Genomic DNA, 24,687 nt, shown 5'->3' with positions numbered 1-24,687 from the left:
TTACTTTTGGCCGAGTGAGGACAGCTGTGGAGATAAGCATGGAGAAATAGTCAAAACAAGAAATCTGAGATCAATTAAGCAGAGTAGGTTATTTAACACAAACCCACAATGTGTGTCATAATTTCATATTATTGTGAGCGTACCAAGTAATTAGGCGTCACTCTAAAGCGGGAAGGTGGAATAAACGAGTCAGGAGTAGGTTTTTCTGATTGAACACGGTTCTCTATTGAGGGTATTTTGTCAACAAAAACATTAACATAATCAATGAAAAATCTTCCAAGGAAAAAAACACATCTTCTTCTCCAGATGAAACAAGAACACAATAGGATAATCTTTAAACTACAACAAACATAAATCATGGGTTTGTCACCATCTTCCTGGTTCTTTCAGCACAGCTTCTCTCTCTCGGTAGCCATCTTCCAGAGATAGTTTCCCCCTTTTCTGTTGGTTCCATTCTCTCTGTTATAGGGGAAGGAGAGTATCTCATTAGTACCTTCAGCTGTGCTTAATTGACTCTGGTTACCTGGTCTCCCATGCTTTGTTGGGCTACTATCCATGAGCCCAGCCTGCCCTCTAGTGGTCCTTCCACATACCTTCCCCCCCAGGACCGAACCGGAGGGTCGGGCGCCAGACGCACCGTCTTGGTCGCGTCGGGACAGCGCGTCTGCATTCCCGTTCCTCGATCCGGCCCTGTGGATGACATGGAAAGAGAACGGTTGTAAAGACAAAAACCATCTGGCTATTCTGTTGTTATTGTTTCTCTTACCAGCCATCCACGCGAGGGGCGCATGGTCAGTAACTAATGCAAACCTCCGACCCAGTAGGTAGTACCGGAGATAATCGAGGGCCCACTTGATGGCTAAGGCCTCTTTCTCTACGGTCGCATACCTCTGTTCCCGATCGCTGAGTTTCCTACTAATGAAGAGAATCGGCTTCTCTGCTTCACCTTCACCCTGAGCTAGTACGGCCCCGAGCCCGGTATCCGAGGCGTCGACCTGCACAATGAACTCTTGTGAGAAGTCCGGAGCCTGTAGAACGGGATCAGAACACAGGCCATCTTTTAACAATTGAAAGGCCTCTTCCGCCTCGTCTTTCCACTCTACCTGGTTTGGCAGGTTTTTCCTGATGAGGTTTGTGAGGGGTTGGCAATGGTTGCATATCCCGGGATAAAACGGCGATAATATCCTGTTATCCCTAAGAAGGCCCGAACGTCTCGCTTGGTCCGGGGTCGAGGCCAGTCACGAATTGCCCTGGTCTTCTCTGCCTGCGGGCGTATTTTCCCATTCCCCACGGTATACCCCAGGTATTCCGCTTCGGACAGGCCCAGGCAGCATTTATTTGGATTGGCTGTCAACCCTGTGGCTTCCAAACTCACGAGCACCGCCCGTAATCGCAGGAGGTGACTATCCCAGTCCTCGCTGTGGATGACCACATCGTCTATGTACGCCGCTGCATACTCTTGATGGGGGCGTAGAATGGCATCCATGAGGCGTTGGAAGGTTGCAGCGGCTCCGTGCAGTCCGAAGGGCATCCTCACATACTGGAAAAGCCCCTCTGGGGTGGCGAAGGCAGTCTTTGAGCGATCCTCCGGAGCCACCGGCACTTGCCAATATCCCTTCGTCAAATCCAGGGTAGTGATGAACTTGGCCTTTCCTAAGCGCTCCAAGAGTTCATCCACACGGGGCATGGGGTACGCATCGAATGTAGAGATGGCATTCACGCCCCTAAAGTCATTGCAGAGTCTCATACTACCATCGGCTTTGGGGACCAGGACTATGGGACTGGACCACTCGCTCGTCGAGGGCTCGATCACGCCCATCCTCAACATCTCCCTCACCTCTTTCTTAGCGATGACTCGGCGAGCCTCAGGAATCCTGTAAGGGCGGATATGCACTTTCTTGCCGGGTTCAGTGTGGATATGGTGGAACAGGACATCTGTTTGTCCTGGGAATGGAGAGAATACTCGACCAAAGTTCATAATCAGCTTATCTAGCTGTCTTGACTGCTCCGGTAGGAGAGTTTGGCCACGGCGCACCTGTGGTAGAGCCTCTTTTTTTCTTTGCCCTCCAGGGCCATCAAAGCCACCTCCTCCTCTCGTCCATGGTACGTCTTCAGCAGGTTTATGTGATAGAGTTGGACCTTCTTCCTCCTGTCAGGTTGCTTGATGAGGTAATTGACCGGTGAGACCCTTTTCATTACCTCGTAGGGCCCCTCCACTGCGCCAGCAAGCGATGTTCGGCCGTGGGCACAAGCACCATCACTTTCTCTCCCACGGTGAACTCACGGGGGGTCGCAGATTTATCATAGGCCCGGCCTTGGGTCCTTTGGGCCTTCTCCATATGCTCCTTGACTATGGGCCACACTGCTGACAGGCGGTCTCTCATCAGGGTAACGTGTTCTATTGTGGATCGAAAGGGGCATGGTTGGGTCTCCCAGGTCTCCTTGGCTAAGTCGAGGATTCCTCGACAGGGTCTGCCATAGAGCAATTCAAACGGCGAGAATCCAGTGGATGCCTGAGGTACTTCTCGCAGGGCAAACATTAAGTGTGGGAGGAGCATGTCCCAGTTTTTCCCGTCTCGGGACACCACTCTTCTCAACATGCTTTTAATTGTTTTGTTCAAGCGTTCACACAACCCATCTGTTTGAGGGTGGAATATGCTTGTACGTATCGGTTGAACCTGATATAACCGACACAAGTCCTTCATCAACCGGGACATGAACGGGGTTCCTTGATCGGTTAAGATCGTCTTGGGAAGGCCCACACGAGAGAACATCAGGAATAATTCCTTGGCAATTCCCTTTGACGACATGTTACGCAGGGGTATGGCCTCCGGGAACTTGGTAGCATAATCTATAACCACTAGGATGTACTCGTGTCCTCTGGCGGATTTTGGGAGGGGTCCTACGAGGTCCATAGCTATGCGTTCAAAGGGAGTCTCTATGATGGGGAGAGGAATCAAAGGGTTACGTAGGTGTGGCCTTGGGGCTGTACGTTGACATTGATCACACGTCTTACAATACCTGGCCACATCTCGGGTGACACGGGGCCAATAGAATCTCTGCATGATTCTGTCAATAGTCTTGTCTCGTGCCAGGTGTCCTCCTAGGACGTGGGAATGGGCTAACTGTAGAACTGTATCCCTGTAGGGTCTAGGCACCATTAGTAATTCCTGGTTTTCCCCCCTTCGTCGTACGACCCAGTATAAGAGACCCCGCCTGATTGCATAGTAAGGAAGAGGGGCTCACCTGATCCGTCGACGTTCCTCCCGTCGATCACCTTCACCTTCCTCATGGCCTCCCTTAGGTCTGGGTCTCTATGCTGCGAGGTGCCGAACTGTCCCTTTAATTCCTGGGGCAGGTCAACCTCAGTAGAGGGATGTGGAGGTTGTTCCACATCCCCATCAGGGGAGACCGAGGAGAATCCCTTCCAGGTTCCCTCCTCGGATGGAGCTTCAAATATATCCCTTAGTGCCTGGTTGCTCCTTCCTTCCTGCGTTGTGTATAACCCTTCACAGGTGTCTTCATCGGTGGTTTCCTGGAATATCTGTCGTAAACGTTGGGTCGCTATTTCTTCCTCTGCAGTAGAGGACGAGGACGCGGCTACGTCTCCTTGTAGTACTACTACCTCGGGCTTGGAGATTCTCTTCTTTCCTGTCCCCCTTCTTCCCGTGCATAACGTCATCTGCCGAAGCTCCTTATATAGGGGACAGTCTCTCCCGATCAATAATGGCACCTTCAGCTGGGGCACTTTCCCTGCCCTGACTGTACACCTTCCTTTTGGAGTGAGAATAGGCAGATTCACAGTGGGGTAATAGTGGGTGTCTCCATGGATACAGGATACGGCTACTTTGTCTGGTAGCAGTGTTGCGGAGGTCACCATCCGCTCCTCTACTAACGTAACCATACTTCCCGAGTCGAGAATAGCTACCACATCTTGTCCTTCAACTCGCACCGGAATCTCTGAGGCTGGGGCTATCTCTGCTAACCAACAGTGTTGATCCTGCCCCCTCAAAACGGGATGTGTGGGGGTAGGCAGTGACGACTCTGTGACCATGGGCTCATCCTTGCTAGGACATTGTGGGGCATAATGGTTGGGAGACTGACACTTATAACACCGACCCGGCTGTGTGGTGGCTGACTTCTCCCACCTCCGGGGGGGGCTTGGACGTTTCGGTGGCGGGCACGCCGGGGTGAGTCGTGGTACGGGATTGGACGACTCCTTCCGTTCCTCCTTGTCACTTTTTAACAACTCCCCTGTAGACCGATATGTTTCCACCGCCTGGGCTATTTCGTCGGCTGACAACGGGTTGGCTTGCCCCACAACCCTTTTTAAGTCACTGGGTAATTCTCTCAATATCTTGTCCACTACGAGAGTCTCTATCACATGTCCTACTCCCTTTCCAGGTTCTAGCCACTGTTTTGTCAGTCGTATTAAGGCGAAGATCTGGGCACGGACGGGTTGATCAGCTGTATAGGTCCATTGATGGAACTTTACAGCCCTATCTCTGGCAGTCAGCTGGTACCGGGACAGGATCTCGGTTTTTAGTCGCCCATAGTCCGCAGCTTCGCGGGAATCCAGGTCAAAATAGGCTTCCTGAGCCACCCCGGTCAAAAGAGGAGCTAATGCGCTAGCCCATTCTGTGGGCGGCCACTCTTCCAAGGTGGCCGTCCTTTCGAAGGTCATGAGGAAGGTCTCAATATCATCCTCCTTGGAGAGACGAGATAAGATGGCGTGAGCAGCCGCTCTTGGCCTAACTCTAGGTTCTTCTCGTCGACTCAGCTGTTGTTGCAGGAGTTCTATGGTTGTCTGCTGTGCCGTGATCAATTGTTGTAGTAGGGCGTTATCCATCGTTCTTGAATGGTTCCTCCGGGTCTTCTGGAAGAATATTAATTTACTCACTTATCCTTGTGTCACTCGTCCACCTAATGCCTGCATCCTCCACCAATGTGAGCGTACCAAGTAATTAGGCGTCACTCTAAAGCGGGAAGGTGGAATAAACGAGTCAGGAGTAGGTTTTTCTGATTGAACACGGTTCTCTATTGAGGGTATTTTGTCAACAAAAACATTAACATAATCAATGAAAAATCTTCCAAGGAAAAAAACACATCTTCTTCTCCAGATGAAACAAGAACACAATAGGATAATCTTTAAACTACAACAAACATAAATCATGGGTTTGTCACCATCTTCCTGGTTCTTTCAGCACAGCTTCTCTCTCTCGGTAGCCATCTTCCAGAGATAGTTTCCCCCTTTTCTGTTGGTTCCATTCTCTCTGTTATAGGGGAAGGAGAGTATCTCATTAGTACCTTCAGCTGTGCTTAATTGACTCTGGTTACCTGGTCTCCCATGCTTTGTTGGGCTACTATCCATGAGCCCAGCCTGCCCTCTAGTGGTCCTTCCACATTATGTTTTGGGCTTGTTAATGATTACTGTTGATAAATATCATGATATTATCAAATGATAATGATCAATTATACATAATTAGAAATATTATTATTGAATTTTTTTAAAGGCTGTTGGTCCTCCTACCTGCTTGATGAACTGTCCTGCATTGAAGAGCTCACTGCATCCGTACAGCACCCTCTTCCCTGGCTTTGCCTAAAAAAGGGTACCACAAAATACACATGGTTCAATAAAAACTCAACTGGATATATGAAGAGGTTCTTGAAAAACAAACAGATTTAGAGTAATAAGAAGCTACCTTTGTGTAGTCCACTAGGTTTTGATATTCTACGTAGTTCCCTCCTCCCACCATGAAGACGATAGCCTAAAATAGGAGAGAAAGTCTCATTTTGAGACCATAATGCTACATCAGGCTGCTCGATTCAGGTCAGGACACACAGATGAGATTAGTACTCTACCCTTCACACAGTCAGGCCAGGCTAAGGGCCAGGACCGTCCAGGGTACTCAGGGCCACAGCAGTTACTGGACATGGAGGTTCTATTTGTGTCTCTCTTTCTGCTGACCATGGCAGGACTCACCTCTTGAAACGGGTTCTTGTTCCTTGGGATGGAGCTGGTTGGAAGGCAGGAGTGTTAGAAACATCTTGCAGACACAGAAAATGTATAGGCCTTAGCTAAGTAACTGCTATCTTTGGACTTCTTTATGGAGTCTTACCTCTCACTGCCACGCAGCATCTTGGGATCAAAGTATCTGTAGTCATCTGTCTCCTGCAGATCATATATCATCAGTACACCAAACTCAATTCTAGAAACCCTCAATTTCTTCCATTACTTAGAGGTCACCCAATTCCTCTTAGTAACCACAGCTCCTGTACAAGCAGGATGGATCCTGTGAGACACATTTAACTCATTCAGATCAGACAATATACCCCCCCCCCCCCCCATTTTGCAAAGTAGCTTAAGTATCTAAAAAAGTAATTCTTCACAAATAGTTTCTCCACATATCCAGTCAGAAGTGATCTGAACAGAATGGAGGCATGATTGGAGAGGTCTCAGACTGCGTACATGAGCCTCCAATCAGGTTGTCCATCTTTTTTCTACTGTATTATGAGCATGCTTCCCTCCTGAATGTGACAGTGCAACACAAATACATAGAGGAATGTCCACAAGAAAGAGCGAACAGAGGAGGAGGGAAGAGAAAAGGGAATAAAAGAGGAGGAGACTCACCGGGTTGGACTTCATCTCCATCAGGTTGTCCAGCATACGTGTGACTGGCAGGTTCTGAAAGAGAAACTCGTTCAAACTCTGTTCTGCTCACCGGATGATATCATTCATTACAGACTGACTAACAGGAAAAACCTTCCCATCAAAACCAATTGACATCTGGACACTTTAAAAAAACACACATACAGACAGTATCATAATGAGAGCCCTCCTTGGCCAGCCTCTCGGCCGGCCAGCCAGTCTCTCGGCCAGCCAGCCTCAGCAGGAGTAAGATTAGGAGACATTCGGTATCTTCCTACTCATCCTGTGTGTTTCTGTGAGTGTGTGTGTGTGTGTGTATTTTTCTCCCTCTGTGTTTGTGTGTGTGTGTGTATTTCTCCCTCTGTGTTTGTGTGTGTGTGTGTGTGTATTTCTCCCTCTGTGTTTGTGTGTGTGTGTGTGTATTTCTCCCTCTGTGTGTGTGTGTGTATTTCTCCCTCTGTGTGTGTGTGTGTATTTCTCCCTCTGTGTGTGTGTGTGTGTGTATTTCTCCCTCTGTGTGTGTGTGTGTGTGTATTTCTCCCTCTGTGTGTGTGTGTGTGTATTTCTCCCTCTGTGTTTGTGTGTGTGTGTATTTCTCCCTCTGTGTTTGTGTGTGTGTGTGCATTTCTCCCTCTGTGTTTGTGTGTGTATTTCTCCCTCTGTGTGTGTGTGTGTATTTCTCCCTCTGTGTGTGTGTGTGTGTGTATTTCTCCCTCTGTGTTTGTGTGTGTGTGTGTGTGTATTTCTCCCTCTGTGTTTGTGTGTGTGTGTGTGTATTTCTCCCTCTGTGTTTGTGTGTGTGTGTGTGTATTTCTCCCTCTGTGTGTGTGTGTGTATTTCTCCCTCTGTGTGTGTGTGTGTGTGTATTTCTCCCTCTGTGTGTGTGTGTGTGTGTGTGTATTTCTCCCTCTGTGTGTGTGTGTGTGTGTGTGTATTTCTCCCTCTGTGTGTGTGTGTGTGTGTGTGTATTTCTCCCTCTGTGTTTGTGTGTGTGTGTATTTCTCCCTCTGTGTTTGTGTGTGTGTGTGCATTTCTCCCTCTGTGTTTGTGTGTGTGTGTGCATTTCTCCCTCTGTGTTTGTGTGTGTGTGTGCATTTCTCCCTCTGTGTTTGTGTGTGTGTGTGCATTTCTCCCTCTGTGTTTGTGTGTGTGTGTGCATTTCTCCCTCTGTGTTTGTGTGTGTGTGTGTGTGCATTTCTCCCTCTGTGTTTGTGTGTGTGTGTGCATTTCTCCCTCTGTGTTTGTGTGTGTGTGTGCATTTCTCCCTCTGTGTTTGTGTGTGTGTGTGTGTGCATTTCTCCCTCTGTGTTTGTGTGTGTGTGTGTGTGTGCATTTCTCCCTCTGTGTTTGTGTGTGTGTGTGTGCATTTCTCCCTCTGTGTTTGTGTGTGTGTGTGTGCATTTCTCCCTCTGTGTTTGTGTGTGTGTGTGCATTTCTCCCTCTGTGTTTGTGTTTGTGTGTGTGCATTTCTCCCTCTGTGTTTGTGTGTGTCTCTCTCTCTGTGTAGAGCTACTTACATGCTGTTTGAGCACCAGGTGCTTCACCCCCTCCATGACAAACTGGGAGCCAGAGTTCATCACCCTAGAGAAGAGGCTGTGAGACAGAGACAGGAAGACCGTGTCAACACGGGGGTTAGGAGAGTGTCAACACGGGGGTTAGGAGAGTGTCAACACAGGGGTTAGGAGAGTGTCAACACAGGGGTTAGGAGAGTGTCAACACAGGGGTTAGGAGAGTGTCAACACAGGGGTTAGGAGAGTGTCAACACAGGGGTTAGGAGAGTGTCAACACAGGGGTTAGGAGAGTGTCAACACGGGGGTTAGGAGAGTGTCAACACGGGGGGAGAGTTAGGGGTTAGAGTGTCAACACGGGGGTTAGGAGAGTGTCAACACGGGGGTTAGGAGAGTGTCAACAGGGGTTAGGAGAGTGTCAGTGTCAACACGGGGGTTAGGAGAGTGTCAACACGGGGTTAGGAGAGGGGTGTCAACACGGGGGTTAGGAGAGTGTCAACACGGGGGTTAGGAGAGTGTCAACACGGGGTTAGGAGAGTGTCAACAGGGGGTTAGGAGAGTGTCAACAGGGGGTTAGGAGAGTGTCAACACGGGGGTTAGGAGAGTGTCAACAGGGGGTTAGGAGAGTTAGTCAACACGGGGGTTACACGGGGGTTAGGAGAGTGTCAACACGGGGGTTAGGAGAGTGTCAACACAGGGGTTAGGAGAGTGTCAACACAGGGGTTAGGAGAGTGTCAACACAGGGGTTAGGAATATGGAACTAGCATGGATTATGTTGTTATTGTAAAATAAAAATGTGTTCTCAATAACTTATCTGCTTAAATAATGATTAAAACTGTGGTCTATAGAAAGGGACATTCTCTCTCTCTTACCCCATAGGTTTTACACCGCTGTTCCCATAGTTAGATGGTGTGGCAGCAATCTTAGTGAAAGCCCTGAAAATAAAAGAGACAATATATAAGTAGCTTGTTGTCTAAAACAAAATGTGGTTAACTGTTATGTTTTGTTCTGTATGTATGAAACATACTTTGATGGACCAACTTACTTCCACTGCTTGATGTAGTTGACAGGGGACAGGTCACAGCCTGTGTCTAGCAGAGCCTTCTTGTATTGGTCCAGATCAGTCTACATCACAGAACATAAAGAATGCCTGTTTTCGGCAAGGTAAAACATACAAGTGATCGAGCAGGCATTCAAGGTCTAGTACCCCGAAGGGATCGACACCCATTGTTCATAAACAGTGTGAGGCCAAGTGTGATGTGTGTGGTGGCATCATCTTTATAGTATGGAATGATTGCAGAGACTGTTTAATGTACCATGTTACACCACATCTGCCAGGGAAAACAAATAACCTTAAGAGCAGGAGTGGACGGATGAACCAGAGAGGGTAATCCCATGGTGATAATCTACCCAGGGAGGGTTCAGGTTCATGGGGACAGAGACGAAAGGAGAAATACCACAGACATTAGTGGTAGAAAATGATTTCCTGCTTGACTTCAGCTGTCAGGCCAGGGAACAGCATGGTGTCTCAGAGGAGAAGGGCTGTTAGGGAGACCATTGATCAACATGATGCTCCAGGACAGCCTGATCCTAACACTGATACCAGCCTGCAGCCGCAGCCAGAAACCTGGGCCCATATTAACAAAGCGCCTCAGAGTAGAAGTGCTGTTCTGGGATCAGTTGTGTCTTTTAGGTGATAATGAATAAGGTTATTCACAGGGGTGAGCAACTGATCCTAGATCAGCCCTAATCTCACTGAAGAGACCCCCCAGTCATTGTGGAGAGCCGGAAGGTCTCCTATACAGAGGGCCTTGAGATGCCCAGAACAGAACAGGCTAGCATTATTGGATTTTTGGAGTAATGATGTTTGGCCGCAGCTTCAAAGGTTTCAATGTTCCTAGAATTTGCCTCTACATGCGTCATATCGAACAATAAAGATTTTGAATGTTGTCAGAAGAAAAGCATATGAAAAATGAAAATGTTGGGAATTGGTGTTTTGCTTAATGGTGTTCTACATAATTAAATCCAAGCCAAGCCCAAGGTTTTTCAAAGTGTGTATTGTGTTTTTGTTAAGATTTCTACAGTGAAACCACAAAGTGTCTCCATTCAGGTTGCTAGTGTGTTGTTTTGGTCCATTGGACATGATACTGATATGACTGCAGTGGATCAGCATAGAGTTCCCGAACAGAGGGTCCTGCATCCTGTGGGTCCTCCCCTGACCTGTGATAAAGTCTAGTTTGGCATGCATTTGATGGGGACAGAACGTGTGATGGGAGTCTAGTATGTTTTTGACAGGGACAGAGTTTAGGCTTAGACCGTTAGGGTAAGGGATAGGAGGGGTTAGGTTAAGGGTAGGGATAGAAGGGGCCCAGGCCTCACCTCTGAAGTGGGCTGCAGGACTGTGATGTAGAAAATCAGAAAGAGTCTCATCTTGTCCTCCGGTGTTCCCGCTGTTACATAGAGAAAAACTGTTGTTTGCCAAACCTTCAAAACAGGCATCTCAGGTACTTCCAACCCTTGACAAAGTAGCACACATATGCATGATGCATGTCATTTCTGGCCAAGATAAGCACAGTGGCACATCTACCGTCAGGGTAAGATAAGCACAGAGGCACATCTACCGTCAGGGTAAGATAAGCACAGAGGCACATCTACCGTCAGGGTAAGATAAGCACAGAGGCACATCTACCGTCACAGTGGCACATCTACCGTAAAGATAAGCACAGAGGCACATCTACCGTCACAGGGCACATCTACCGTAAGATAAGCACAGTGGCACATCTACCGTCAGGGTAAGATAAGCACAGTGGCACATCTCCCGTCAGGGTAAGATAAGGGTAAGATAAGCACAGAGGCACATCTCCCGTCAGGGTAAGATAAGCACAGTGGCACATCTCCCGTCAGGGTAAGATAAGCACAGAGGCACATCTCCCGTCAGGGTAAGATAAGCACAGTGGCACATCTACCGTCAGGGTAAGATAAGCACAGAGGCACATCTACCGTCAGGGTAAGATAAGCACAGTGGCACATCTACCGTCAGGGTAAGATAAGCACAGAGGCACATCTACCGTCAGGGTAAGATAAGCACAGTGGCACATCTACCGTCAGGGTAAGATAAGCACAGAGGCACATCTACCGTCAGGGTCACTGATTATGTCCAGTAAAGACTCCTCCAGGGTGGATTTGCTCATCAGCCTCTCCTCGTACTCAAAGTACACGTCTAGTTTACGGCTCTGTGGATACATCCCATAAGGTGTAGATTAGTTCAAGAGGATTTTTAGGCAGCCCTTTGACAGATGTAGTAACTTTATATGAGATGGTAAAACTGCGATTGCACAGCACAACAGTCTTCCATATGTGTACAATATCTGAGAATGGTGTTAATGGGACGCTGTTCACTGTGGACATAAAGAGAACCCTCTCTCTCTAGACACAGAGAACACCCTGTCTGGCCAAGACCGTGCTAAACACTGACCTTAATGTGATCCAGAACGGCAGTGGCTACATTAGTGTGGAGGTCAATCAGCCTCTTCTTTTCCAGAAGTTCTGGCAGAGAGCTGTTAGAGGAAACACAGTTTGGTACGGCCTGAGAGAACTGTCTATAATGGTGCCGTTATGAATAAATAATAATAATAATAATGATAAATCCTGTATATTCTACATTGATGCTTACCTGACAGCTGAAGTAAGTTTTGCGGTGTTGTCTGACATACTAATACTACTAATGGGTCCCTCATCCTCACCCTCCAAACCCTGGAGAAGAAAATGAAAGTTGTTTTAGTAGGGAATATGAAAGTGTGAGTGTCGTCTTAATGTTTTCAGTGAGACTACTTCGTTGAACAGCTCTATAAAACCACCTGTGTGCCACGCTTACCATGATGCTCTTGAGGCGTTTCACCTCGTCCTCTTGGGCTCGGTATGTGTCTAACTCCTCCTGTACAGACTCAGCCACCTCTGGGAACGGGCTGGAAGAGTCAAAATGACCTCTCAAGCAAGAATAACTTCACTACGGCAATGCTCCAAATAGATTGTTTCTACTGAGTTATAAAGCATCCCCTGCAGACTACCTTCTAAATCAGTAATTGATCACGAGTTCCTAAGAAGGCTTCAAACTGAAACTAGTGGTTCAGGTTATCAATCAACCTATCAGGGTAGTTAAACAGCACAAGATTGAAATAATCAACATGTATTGATCACATCTTTACTAAATCTGCAGAAATTTGTTTGAAAGAGGTATCTAAATCCATCAGATGTAGTGATCACAATATTGTAGCCATATCTAGAAAGCTGGGCCTATATATAGTGTAGAAGAGGTCATACAACAAGTTTTGTAGTGATTACTATGTTGTTGATGTAAAGAATATTTGTTGGTCCATGGTGTGTAATGATGAGCAACCAGGCGCTGCACTTGACACATTCATGAAATGGCTTATCCCAGTTACTAATAAGCATGTACACATTAAGAAAATGGCTGTAATAACTTAAATCCCCATAGATTGATGAGGTATTGAAAAATTGTATGGTTGAGAAGGATTAGGCAAAATAAGTCTGGCTGTACAAGTAATTGGCAAACGTACTGTAAATTGAGAAATCATGTGACTAAACTGAATAAAACAAACTACACTATGAAACAAAGAATGATACTAAAAAGCATTGGAGCATCTTAAATTAAATTTTTGGCAAAAAGGCTAACTCCGCTCCATCATTAATTGAATCAGATGGCTCATTTATCACTAAACCCACTGATATTGCCAACTACTTTAATGATTTTTTTCATTAGCAAGATTAACAAACTTAGGCATGACATGCCAGCAACAAACGCTGACACGACACATCCAAGTATATCTGATTAAATTATGAAAGACAAGCATTGTAATTTTGAATTCCGTAAAGTAAGCGTGGAAGAAAAATTGTCTATCAACAATGACAAGCCACCTGGGTCTGACAACTTGGACAAGAAAATTACTGAGGATAATAGCAGATGATATTGCCACTCCTATTTGCCATACCTTCAATTTAAACCTACTAGAAAGTGAGCCCTCAGGCCTGGAAGGAAGCAAAAGTTATTCCCTTACCTAAGCATAGTAAAGCCCCCTTTACTGGCTCAAATAGCCAACCAATCAGCCTTTTACCAACCCGTAGTAAACTTTTGGAAAAAATTGTGTTTGACCACATACAATATAAATGGACAAACTTTCAGCATGCTTTTGTAGAAAGACATTCAACAAGCACAGCACTTACACAAGTGACTGATGATTGGCTGAGAGAAATTGATGATAAAAAGGTTGTGGGGGCTGTTTTGTTAGACTTCAGTGCAGCTTTTGACATTATCAATCATAGTCTGTTGCCGGAAAAACTTGTATGGCTTTACACCGCCTGCTATATTGTGGATAAAGAGTTACCTGTCTAACAGAAAACAGAGGGTGTTTTCTAATAGAAGCCTCTCAAACATAATCCAGGTAGCCGACAGCTAGCCAACAGCTAGCCGACAGCTAGCCGACAGCTAGCCAACAGCTAGCCAACGTCTACCGAATAGACTCACAACCCGGTCGCATTCACAGGTAGTATCACATTTTCATTTCATTTCATTACAGTACAATGGTTTGATTTGTTTGATCGTAGCTAGCTACATAGCTAGCTACATAGCCGTCTTTGTATCAAAGATAATTGTGTAGTCTAGAGCGATTTTCTAGGTTAGCTAGCCAGCTATTGTCGTTCTTTTAACGCAACGTAACGTAAACAACACTGCTAGCTAGCCAGCTAGCCCCCGAATAGCAGCACTGTCGAAACTATTACACAACGGAACGACTTGATTAGTGTAGTGTCAACAACGCACCCACTGCCAGCTAGCCTACTTCAGTAGTACTGTATCATTTTAATCATTTTAGTCAATAAGATTCTTGCTACGTAAGCTTAACTTTCTGAACATTCGAGACGTGTAGTCCACTTGTCATTCCAATCTCCTTTGCATTAGCGTAGCCTCTTCTGTAGCCTGTCAACTATGTGTCTGTCTATCCCTGTTCTCTCCTCTCTGCACAGACCATACAAACGCTCCACACCGCGTGGCCGCAGCCACCCTAATCTGGTGGTCCCAGCGCGCTCGACCCACGTGGAGTTCCAGGTCTCCGGTAGCCTCTGGAACTGCCGATCTGCGGCCAACAAGGCAGAGTTCATCTCAGCCTATGCCTCCCTCCAGTCCCTCGACTTCTTGGCACTGACGGAAACATGGATCACCACAGACAACACTGCTACTCCTACTGCTCTCTCTTCGTCAACCCAAGTGTTCTCGCACACCCCGAGAGCTTCTGGTCAGCGGGGTGGTGGCGCCGGGATCCTCATCTCTCCCAAGTGGTCATTCTCTCTTTCTCCCCTTACCCATCTGTCTATCGCCTCCTTTGAATTCCATGCTGTCACAGTTACCAGCCCTTTCAAGCTTAACATCCTTATCATTTATCGCCCTCCAGGTTCCCTCGGAGAGTTCATCAATGAACTTGATGCCTTGATAAGCTCCTTTCCTGAGGACGGCTCACCTCTCACAGTTCTGGGCGACTTTAACCTCCCCACGTCTACCTTTGACTCATTCCTCTCTGCCTCCTTTCCACTCCTCTCCTCTTTTGACCTCACCCTCTCACCTTCCCCCCCTTCCCCCCCTCACAAGGCAGGCAATACGCTCGACCTCATCTTTACTAGATGCTGTTCTTCCACTAACCTCATTGCAACTCCCCTCCAAGTCTCCGACCACTACCTTGTATCCTTTTCCCTCTCGCTCTCATCCAACACCTCCCACACTGCCCCTACTCGGATGGTATCGCGCCGTCCCAACCTTCGCTCTCTCTCCCCCGCTACTCTCTCCTCTTCCATCCTATCATCTCTTCCCTCTGCTCAAACCTTCTCCAACCTATCTCCTGATTCTGCCTCCTCAACCCTCCTCTCCTCCCTCTCTGCATCCTTTGACTCTCTATGTCCCCTATCCTCCAGGCCGGCTCGGTCCTCCCCTCCCGCTCCGTGGCTCGATGACTCATTGCGAGCTCACAGAACAGGGCTCCGGGCAGCCGAACGGAAATGGAGGAAAACTCACCTCCCTGCGGACCTGGCATCCTTTCACTCCCTCCTCTCTACATTTTCCTCCTCTGTCTCTGCTGCTAAAGCCACTTTCTACCACTCTAAATTCCAAGCATCTGCCTCTAACCCTAGGAAGCTCTTTGCCACCTTCTCCACCCTCCTGAATCCTCCCCCCTCCCTCTCTGCAGATGACTTCGTCAACCATTTTGAAAAGAACGTCGACGACATCCAATCCTCGTTTGCTAAGTCAAACGACACCGCTGGTTCTGCTCACACTGCCCTACCCTGTGCTCTGACCTCTTTCTCCCCTCTCTCTCCAGATGAAATCTCGCATCTTGTGACGGCCGGCCGCCCAACAACCTGCCGCTTGACCCTATCCCCTCCTCTCTTCTCCAGACCATTTCCGGAGACCTTCTCCCTTACCTCACCTCGCTCATCAACTCATCCCTGACCGCTGGCTACGTCCCTTCCGTCTTCAAGAGAGCGAGAGTTGCACCCCTTCTGAAAAAACCTACACTCGATCCCTCCGATGTCAACAATTACAGACCAGTATCCCTTCTTTCTTTTCTCTCCAAAACTCTTGAACGTGCCGTCCTTGGCCAGCTCTCCCACTATCTCTCTCTGAATGACCTTCTTGATCCAAATCAGTCAGGTTTCAAGACTAGTCATTCAACTGAGACTGCTCTCCTCTGTATCACGGAGGCGCTCCGCACTGCTAAAGCTAACTCTTCTCTCCTCTGCTCTCATCCTTCTAGATCTATCGGCTGCCTTCGATACTGTGAACCATCAGATCCTCCTCTCCACCCTCTCCGAGTTGGGCATCTCCGGCGCGGCCCACGCTTGGATTGCGTCCTACCTGACAGGTCGCTCCTACCAGGTGGCGTGGCGAGAATCTGTCTCCTCACCACGCGCTCTCACCACTGGTGTCCCCCAGGGCTCTGTTCTAGGCCCTCTCCTATTCTCGCTATACACCAAGTCACTTGGCTCTGTCATAACCTCACATGGTCTCTCCTATCATTGCTATGCAGACGACACACTATTAATCTTCTCCTTTCCCCCTCTGATGACCAGGTGGCGAATCGCATCTCTGCATGTCTGGCAGACATATCAGTGTGGATGACGGATCACCACCTCAAGCTGAACCTCGGCAAGACGGAGCTGCTCTTCCTCCCGGGGAAGGACTGCCCGTTCCATGATCTCGCCATCACGGTTGACAACTCCATTGTGTCCTCCTCCCAAAGCGCTAAGAACCTTGGCGTGATCCTGGACAACACCCTGTCGTTCTCAACCAACATCAAGGCGGTGGCCCGTTCCTGTAGGTTCATGCTCTACAACATCCGCAGAGTACGACCCTGCCTCACACAGGAAGCGGCGCAGGTCCTAATCCAGGCACTTGTCATCTCCCGTCTGGATTACTGCAACTCGCTGTTGGCTGGGCTCCCTGCCTGTGCCATTAATCCCCTTCAACTCATCCAGAACGCCGCAGCCCGTCTGGTGTTCAACCTTCCCAAGTTCTCTCACGTCACCCCGCTCCTCCGTTCTCTCCACTGGCTTCCAGTTGAAGCTCGCATCCGCTACAAGACCATGGTGCTTGCCTACGGAGCTGTGAGGGGAACGGCACCTCAGTACCTCCAGGCTCTGATCAGGTCCTACACCCAAACAAGGGCACTGCGTTCATCCACCTCTGGCCTGCTCGCCTCCCTACCACTGAGGAAGTACAGCTCCCGCTCAGCCCAGTCAAAACTGTTCGCTGCTCTGGCCCCCCAATGGTGGAACAAACTCCCTCACGACGCCAGGACAGCGGAGTCAATCACCACCTTCCGGAGACACCTGAAACCCCACCTCTTTAAGGAATACCTAGGATAGGATAAGTAATCCCTCTCACCCCCCCCTTTAAGATTTAGATGCACTATTGTAAAGTGACTGTTCCACTGGATGTCATAAGGTGAATGCACCAATTTGTAAGTCGCTCTGGATAAGAGCGTCTGCTAAATGACTTAAATGTAAATGTAATCAGGAATTCCCCAGGGCAGCTGTCTAGGCACCTTACTTTTTTCCATCTTTACTAACGACATTATCTATGTGGATGACTCAACACTATACACATCAGCAACTGTAATGTCTGCAACACTTAACAAAGAGCTGCAGTCAGTTCCAGAATGGGTGGCAAGGAATAAATTAGTATTTTTATATTTTTAATATTTTTTTTTTTACCCTGTTTTCTCCCCAATTTCGTGGTATTCAATTGTTTTAGTAGCTACTTGCTTGTCTCATCGCTACAACTCCTGTACAGGCTCGGGAGAGACGAAGGTTGAAAGTCATGTGTCCTCCGATACACAACCCAACCAAGCCGCACTGCTTCTTTAACACAGCGCGCATCCAACCCGGAAGCCAGCCGCACTAATGTGTCGGAGGAAACACTGTGCACCTGGCAACCTTGGTTAGTGCGCACTGCGCCCGGCCCGCCACAGGAGTCGCTGGTGCGCAATGAGACAAGGACATCCCTACCGGCCAACCCCTCCCTAACCCGGGGCGACACTAGACCAATTGTGCGTCGCCCCACGGACCTCCCGGTCGCTGCCGGTTACGACAGAGCCTGGGCGCGAACCCAGAGTCTCTGATGGCAGTACAGCGCCCTTAACCACTGTGCCACCCGGGAGGCCCAGGAATAAATTAGTCTTAAATATTTTTAAAAAACATTGTATTTGGGACAAACTAAATCTTATAATGAATGTGGAAATTGAGCAATTTGAGGACACTAAACTGCTTGGAGTAACCCTGGATTGTAAACTGTCATGGTCAAAACATATTGATAACAGTAGCTACTCTGCATTCTTAACAGCACTTTCAACAAGGAAGGTCCTACAGGCCCTAGTTTTGTCGCACCTGGACTTCTGTTTAGTCGTGTGGTCAGGTGCCACAAAGAGGGACTTGCAACTGGCTCAGAACAGGGCAGGACGGCTGGCCCTTGGACGTGCAGAGAGCTAATATTAATATGTCAATCTCTCCTGGCTCAAAGTGGAGGAGATCCCTACTTGTATTTGTGAGAGGTATTGATTGCACCGAGCTGTCGGTTTGAACTACTGGCACACAGCTCGGACACCCATGCATACCCCACAAGACCAGAGGTCTCTTCACAGTCCCCAAGTCCAGGACAGACTATGGGTAGGTGCACAGTACAACATAGAGCCATAACTAAACGGAACTCTATTCCACATCAAGAAACTCATGCAAGCAGTAAAAATCTAGAAAAAAAATATGAACTGATAACACACCTTATGGAACAGCGGGGACTGTGAAGCAACACAAACATAGGCACAGACATGCATACAAACACACAACATACACACACGAACACGTGGATTTTGTGTTGTAGATATGTGGTAGTAGAGAAGGGGCCGGCGGGCACACACTTAATGTTGTGAAATCTGTTGTGAATGCATTGTAATGTTTTCAAAAATGTGTAACTGCCTTAATTTCGCTGTAAAAATGTTGCATAGCAAATACAAACCTGCCCTTGTGTTTCTGCCAGAACATGTCGGCTGATGTGAGGTCATAACTCTTCTTGTTCTTCTTCTTGGGTCTGGCTCCGGCAAGAGAGGATTCTGACCCCACAGACTCATCCATACTAACCCTGTTCAGGTGGAAGTCCTGGGGGACACACAAATAAACAGACACCGGTACAGACACTAGTTACTCTGTGTTTGTTGGCTGTCAGAGATCCTATTGGATGTGAAGTCTGGTCATATTTCTACTCAAAACATTAGAAAACATACTGATCCATAGATACCTCTGGGAATAAACATTGATATCTACTAACATCATCATAGCCTACCTTCAAAATAACAACCGTTGTCATACATATATCGAGGCTAAAACAAATGGTTTCAAACAATGCTGAAAACCAATGGTTGGATAGGAGACTGGTTGGTCCACTCTACACCACAAATCATTTTAAGGCACGGATGGTGGAAAATGTTTCCTCACTAATATTTATGATCTCTGACACGTCATTGCACTGAGCACATACCATAACATTTACCCTCCACCTCATTTTACACACAAAGTAATTACAGTATCTCAGAAATAACATTCCAAGTTAAATCTGATTGCTACCTTGAAAAACCACACACACCTTGGTGTACTGTATATACCCTATTCACACTACTAAGCAGACCAGTTCAGACTCAGTGTAAAATACCATACACCCAACAATTCACCAGGAATGAGTCCAGACTGTAGAGTAGAGGTTTCTCATTAGTAAGCCCTTAGATTTGTCAAAGTGTATGATGTGTCTGTTAAGTCCATCATAACACTGTGGCGGGAGAACGACAAACAGATGTGCTCCTCCTGTCAGTCTTACCAGCACGTCGTGGATGAGGGCCTGGTAGGTCCATGTGTGGTGGAGGGGGGGTGGCAAGATCCAGGTTGCGGTCAGCAAGTACAAATAAAGGTCTCTGGAAGCTGAGAGAGACAGACAGACAGAGATGAAACGGAGGATGACATATGTACCCAGAGTTCCCCACTGACTAGGCTCTCTATGCTCCACCACAAAAGAAGACTTGAAATGGATCCAGCTTAGATTTTCAGAGGAGGCATGACTGTTTAATCTTCATCCAGCACTTAGTGAAGGCCTAGCTAACTGTTCAGTGGGTCTGGAGAGGAGAACAGCAGGAGAGCACATTTACACCTCAGAGTTAAACAAAGATATGGTGAAACAGTGTGTGTGGGAAGCCATTGTATGCGTTTGTCATATGGAATGGAGTAGGCTTTCCATGGTAAAGTACACAATGGGATGAATGTCTACATCTAGTCTGCTCTCTTGATGGTTCATACCCAGTTTACTAGTCTACAGCACCCTGAACCACCTGAACTGGGTGGCCCCCATGTTGTTCCCAGTCAACAGGCTGTTTCTGGCGTCTCGCAGATTCTCCCCAAGCTTCTTGTCAAGTTTCTGAAATAGAGAAACTGGGATAAGATGTTTTAGTCTCTTTACTAGCGAGGCAAGAGGCCTTATATCTTCTGAACCAAATAAAGACTAAGCACACAGTCCTGCATTAAGACCACCACCACAACACAGCACTACATGGAACAATTAGCAGTGTTGCATGACTAGAGGAGAATCACTCTACCCATGCATTAAGGCCCCTGGAGGATCAGCTTCCACAGACTGCATCAACATTCCACCTGCAAATGCTGAGATTCTGGGGGTGGTTGGATTTGGGGTAGTAATCAAATGACTAATTTCCCCTTTCACTGTGCCCACGGGGGATGGGTACTACTCTCCCAGGCCTCTCTGCACTGTCAATACGTAATATAAAGAGTTTTCAGACAGACTGCGCCCCTGACAGCGGCTGAGGTGAGGAAACTTCAGATGGTTTTAAATGAGGGAGGGTGATGCTCACCACCGCGACCATCTCCGCAGCATTCCCTCTTGGACAGCGGATTATGGGGACAGTACCTAAGAAAACAAAACACATCTGTTAGCTGCCAATAGAGAGCATTGAAGAGTTTAGCAGAGCTGCCAATAGAGAGCATTGAAGAGTTTAGCAGAGCTTCTCTATATGTGCTGGAGTCTAGTGGTGGCTGAATCCCATTAGGATAAAACTGAGAATATTTTAACAGACTGCAAGGTGGGTTTGTTTTGTCAAAGACAAAACCCTTTACTTTCAAACAGCTTTCCTCGCTCAGAATAACTATTATCTTGGTACTGCTTCGATTATTGTGAGTAATAAATGGTAGTAATGCTGCCATCTAGCAGGTAGAAATGGTATAGCCACCTGAGTAAAATAATCTCACAGTATATTTTGAAATACCAGAGCAATGTTCTCTCAGGAGTCTCAATAGTATTGTGACATTGATAACGTTGTGTTGAAGGACCCACCCAGAGTGACAAAAAAGCAGAAGAGACTGTCTACTATCGTATCCATGATGGCCTCCATCTCTGTGTCCATGATGTCCGGCTTGTTAATTGCTAATCAAAAGGGAATAGGAAAACAGGAAGTCAAATACAATCATGCCAGCTAATCAAGAACACGATCTGAAGGTAATATGTGAATAAAAACAGTTATCTTTAGTTTCATTTTGACAATATAAAATCTTGCCCCGTTTCTGAATCCAATGAATTTACCATGGTAGGAGATTAACTCTTTATTTTGATTGCCGAGGATGAACATATCATCTTCAAGTGTGATGAAGTTCAAATACTGATCGAACACCTACAAAAGCAACAAAAAAAAGACCTTACTCTTAAAGGCTGTCAAATACCCTGTGATGTGATTTATAGAAAATGACTGGACCTGAGTCCCAAATTGCACACTACCCCCCCTTTATAGTACACTGCTTTTCACCACAGGCACAAAGTAGTGCAGCATATAGGGAATAGGGTACCATTTGAGATGCAGACTGGCAGAGTGGTAAACTAGTGTGTTGTAGACTCACCTTGGTAACCTGTGTGATAGCATTGGCTGAGAGAGCTGCACTGGCAATATCCTCTAGTTTACTTCTGGATATGGCTGAGATGAAGTTAAAATAGTAAGACTAAGCTGGCTACGAAGGTCCCGAGAAAGAGAGACAAAACAACGGAATGGAACAATATACTGACTAGTAAGTAGGATGTTACATGTCTGGGATGTTACGTTTGGACAACAAATCATTTTATCTGGGCAAAGCCACCAAATTCATAGACTCTGTGGCCAAAGACATGTATCCTTATCATCTGGCCTATCCAGCGTTTAAACATATCTGACGACGTCAGGATGAAGTTCTGAGTGAGGGATGTTTGCTTGGCATATCCGGTCAATGTTCTCCTCTGTCGGCATCACAAAATAGATGGCTGGCACATCGGGGATGGGATCTCTGTCTGAATGAAGCAACCTATAGAGAAAGATAAAATACATTGAGGAGCTTTCTAGATGACTGTATCCTCTATTGATTGACACCAAGTCAATGCTGTGTGTGTGTGGACTTATTTGCAATTGCTCAATTCAGTATTGACACAAATTCCTTTTCTCAAAACTGTTGTTGTCCTTTGAAATATACTACACAGCTCCTTCATTACCAAAATACTCCAGAGTTGATGGATTGTTACACAAAAAGGTTCAATGTCTTTACAGCCTAATAAATGATTTGTCTGGCATATCATGATTTTAGCTTTTTCTAAATGTACCTTTTGTGAAGGAGATTATTAACAGTGATGTCAAATTGTGAGTTAGGCCTACTCACAAGTGCAACGTGATCCCCATGTCCCGTAGCTCCTTGACTGCCAGTAGAGGGGAGATGATGTCCTGGCCACACCTGTCGTAGATCAGCACCTTCCATACTGGCTCAGCAGCAGTGTTTTTCAAAGGAGGAGCATTGAAATTCAGCATGCGCTTCAAGGCAGCTGGGGACATGGAAGAACCCATGGGACAGTTTATTTTACTTTACTTTAACTAGGCAAGTCAGCGACGTCCTAGGAACAGTGGGTTAACTGCCTTGACCAGGGGCAGAATGACAGATTTGTACCTTGTCAGCTAGGAGATTCGATCTTAATATAATAATAATATATGCCATTTCAGTCACTAGCCCAACGCTCTAACCACTAGACCACCTGGCGCCCCAGCCACCAATTTTGCCCCACTAAACATTGCACAGGTCTGGGGTAACTGGGACTTTGCTATACCATTTCTGCCACTCAATGTTGAGTGAAATTATGAAATCGTTAGATGAGTGAAATAGTTAACTTGCTACTGTTAGATACCCATTCACATTTTAATGAGGGGAAATGAGGGGGAACATAGCAGTCTGTCTAGTTGTATTTCAGTGTGTCCGGCGACAGCCACATCAGTGTCTAGTGAATTCAAGAGTAGAGGTACGTTTATGCTAGCCATGCGACTTCTTGCTGTTTTATAATACTATTGTAAAGTTAATTAGCCAGCTAGTAAGTTAGCTTAGCATTGCTTTTCTCGCAAACTGGTTGGTCGTCGTGGCAGATCGTTTTTCCCCCAACATGTAGATAGCTAGGGTCAGATAAATTAGATCTCATCTCTGTACCTAATGGAAGTCAGGCTACCTCTAGCGAGCACATGGAGGGCTGTGCGGCCCCCCAAAGAAATGCCACCCCACACCATGACTGACCCTCCTCCAAACATGGTCATGCTGGAGGATGTTGCAGGCAGCAGAACGTTGAATGTGCTGACAACAAAATCACACCAAAATTATCAATGGAAATCAAATTTATCAACCCATGGAGGTCTGGATTTGGAGTCAAACTCAAAATGAAAGTGGAAACCCACACTACAGGCTGATCCAACTTAGATCTAATGTCCTTAAAACAAGTCAAAATGAGGCTCAGTAGTGTGTGTGGCCTCCACGTGCCTGTATGAACTCCCCACAACGCCTGGGCATGCTCCTGATGAGGTGGCAGATGGTCTCCTGAGGGATCTCCTCCCAGACCTGGACTAAAGCATCCGCCAACTCCTGGACAGTCTGTGGTGCAACGTGGCGTTGGTGGATGGAGCGAGACATGATGTCCCAGATGTGCTCAATTGGATTCACGTCTGGGGAACGGGCGGGCCAGTCCATAGCATCCAATGCCTTCCTCTTGCAGGAACTGCTGACACACTCCAGCCACATGAGCTCTAGCATTGTCTAGCCGTAGGAGGAACCCAGGGCCAACCACACCAGCATATGGTCTCACAAGGGGTCTGAGGATCTCATCTCGGTACCTAATGGTGTTCAGGCTACCTCTTGCGAGCACATGGAGGGCTGTACGGCCCCCCAAAGAAATGCCACCCCACACCATGACTGACCCACTGCCAAACCGGTCATGCTGGAGGATGTTGCAGGCAGCAGAACGTTCTCCACGGCGTCTCCAGACTCTGTCACATGTGCTCAGTGTGAACCTGCTTTCATCTGTGAAGAGCATAGGGCGCCAGTGGCGAATTTGCCAATCTTGGTGTTTTCTGGCGAATGCCAAACATTGTGCACGGTGTTGGGCTGTAAGCACAACCCCCACCTGTGGACGTCGGGCCCTCATACCACCCTCATGGAGTCTGTTTCTGACCGTTTGAGCAGACACATGCACATTTGTGGCCTGCCGAAGGTCATTTTGCAGGGCTCTGGCAGTGCTCCTCCTTGCACAAAGGTGGAGGTAGCGGTCCTGCTGCTGGGTTGTTGCCCTCCTACGGCCCCCTCCATGTCTCCTGATGTACTGGCCTGTCTCCTGGTAGCGCCTCCATGCTCTGGACACTATGCTGACAGACACAGCAAACCTTCTTGCCACAGCTCGCATTGATGTTCCATCCTGGATGAGCTGCACTACCTGAGCCACTTGTGTGGGTTGTAGACTTTGTCTCATGCTACCACTAGAGTGAAAGCACCGCCAGCATTCAAAAGTGACCAAAACATCAGCCAGGAAGCATTGGAACTGAGAAGTGGTCTGTGGTCACCACCTGCAGAACCACTCCTTTATTGGGGGTTTCTTGC

At 47.3% G+C, this 24,687-nt stretch overlaps 1 pseudogene; it reads right to left on the bottom strand.

Moving 5' to 3' along the window:
* On the bottom strand, positions 1-22,598 carry LOC124045322 (annotated as a pseudogene).
* Positions 22,599-24,687: the final 2,089 nt, after the last annotated feature.

This window comes from Oncorhynchus gorbuscha, linkage group LG10 (assembly GCF_021184085.1).
Source record: "Oncorhynchus gorbuscha isolate QuinsamMale2020 ecotype Even-year linkage group LG10, OgorEven_v1.0, whole genome shotgun sequence".
NCBI lineage: Eukaryota > Metazoa > Chordata > Actinopteri > Salmoniformes > Salmonidae > Oncorhynchus > Oncorhynchus gorbuscha.
This window is presented reverse-complemented; position numbering and strand designations above follow the sequence as displayed.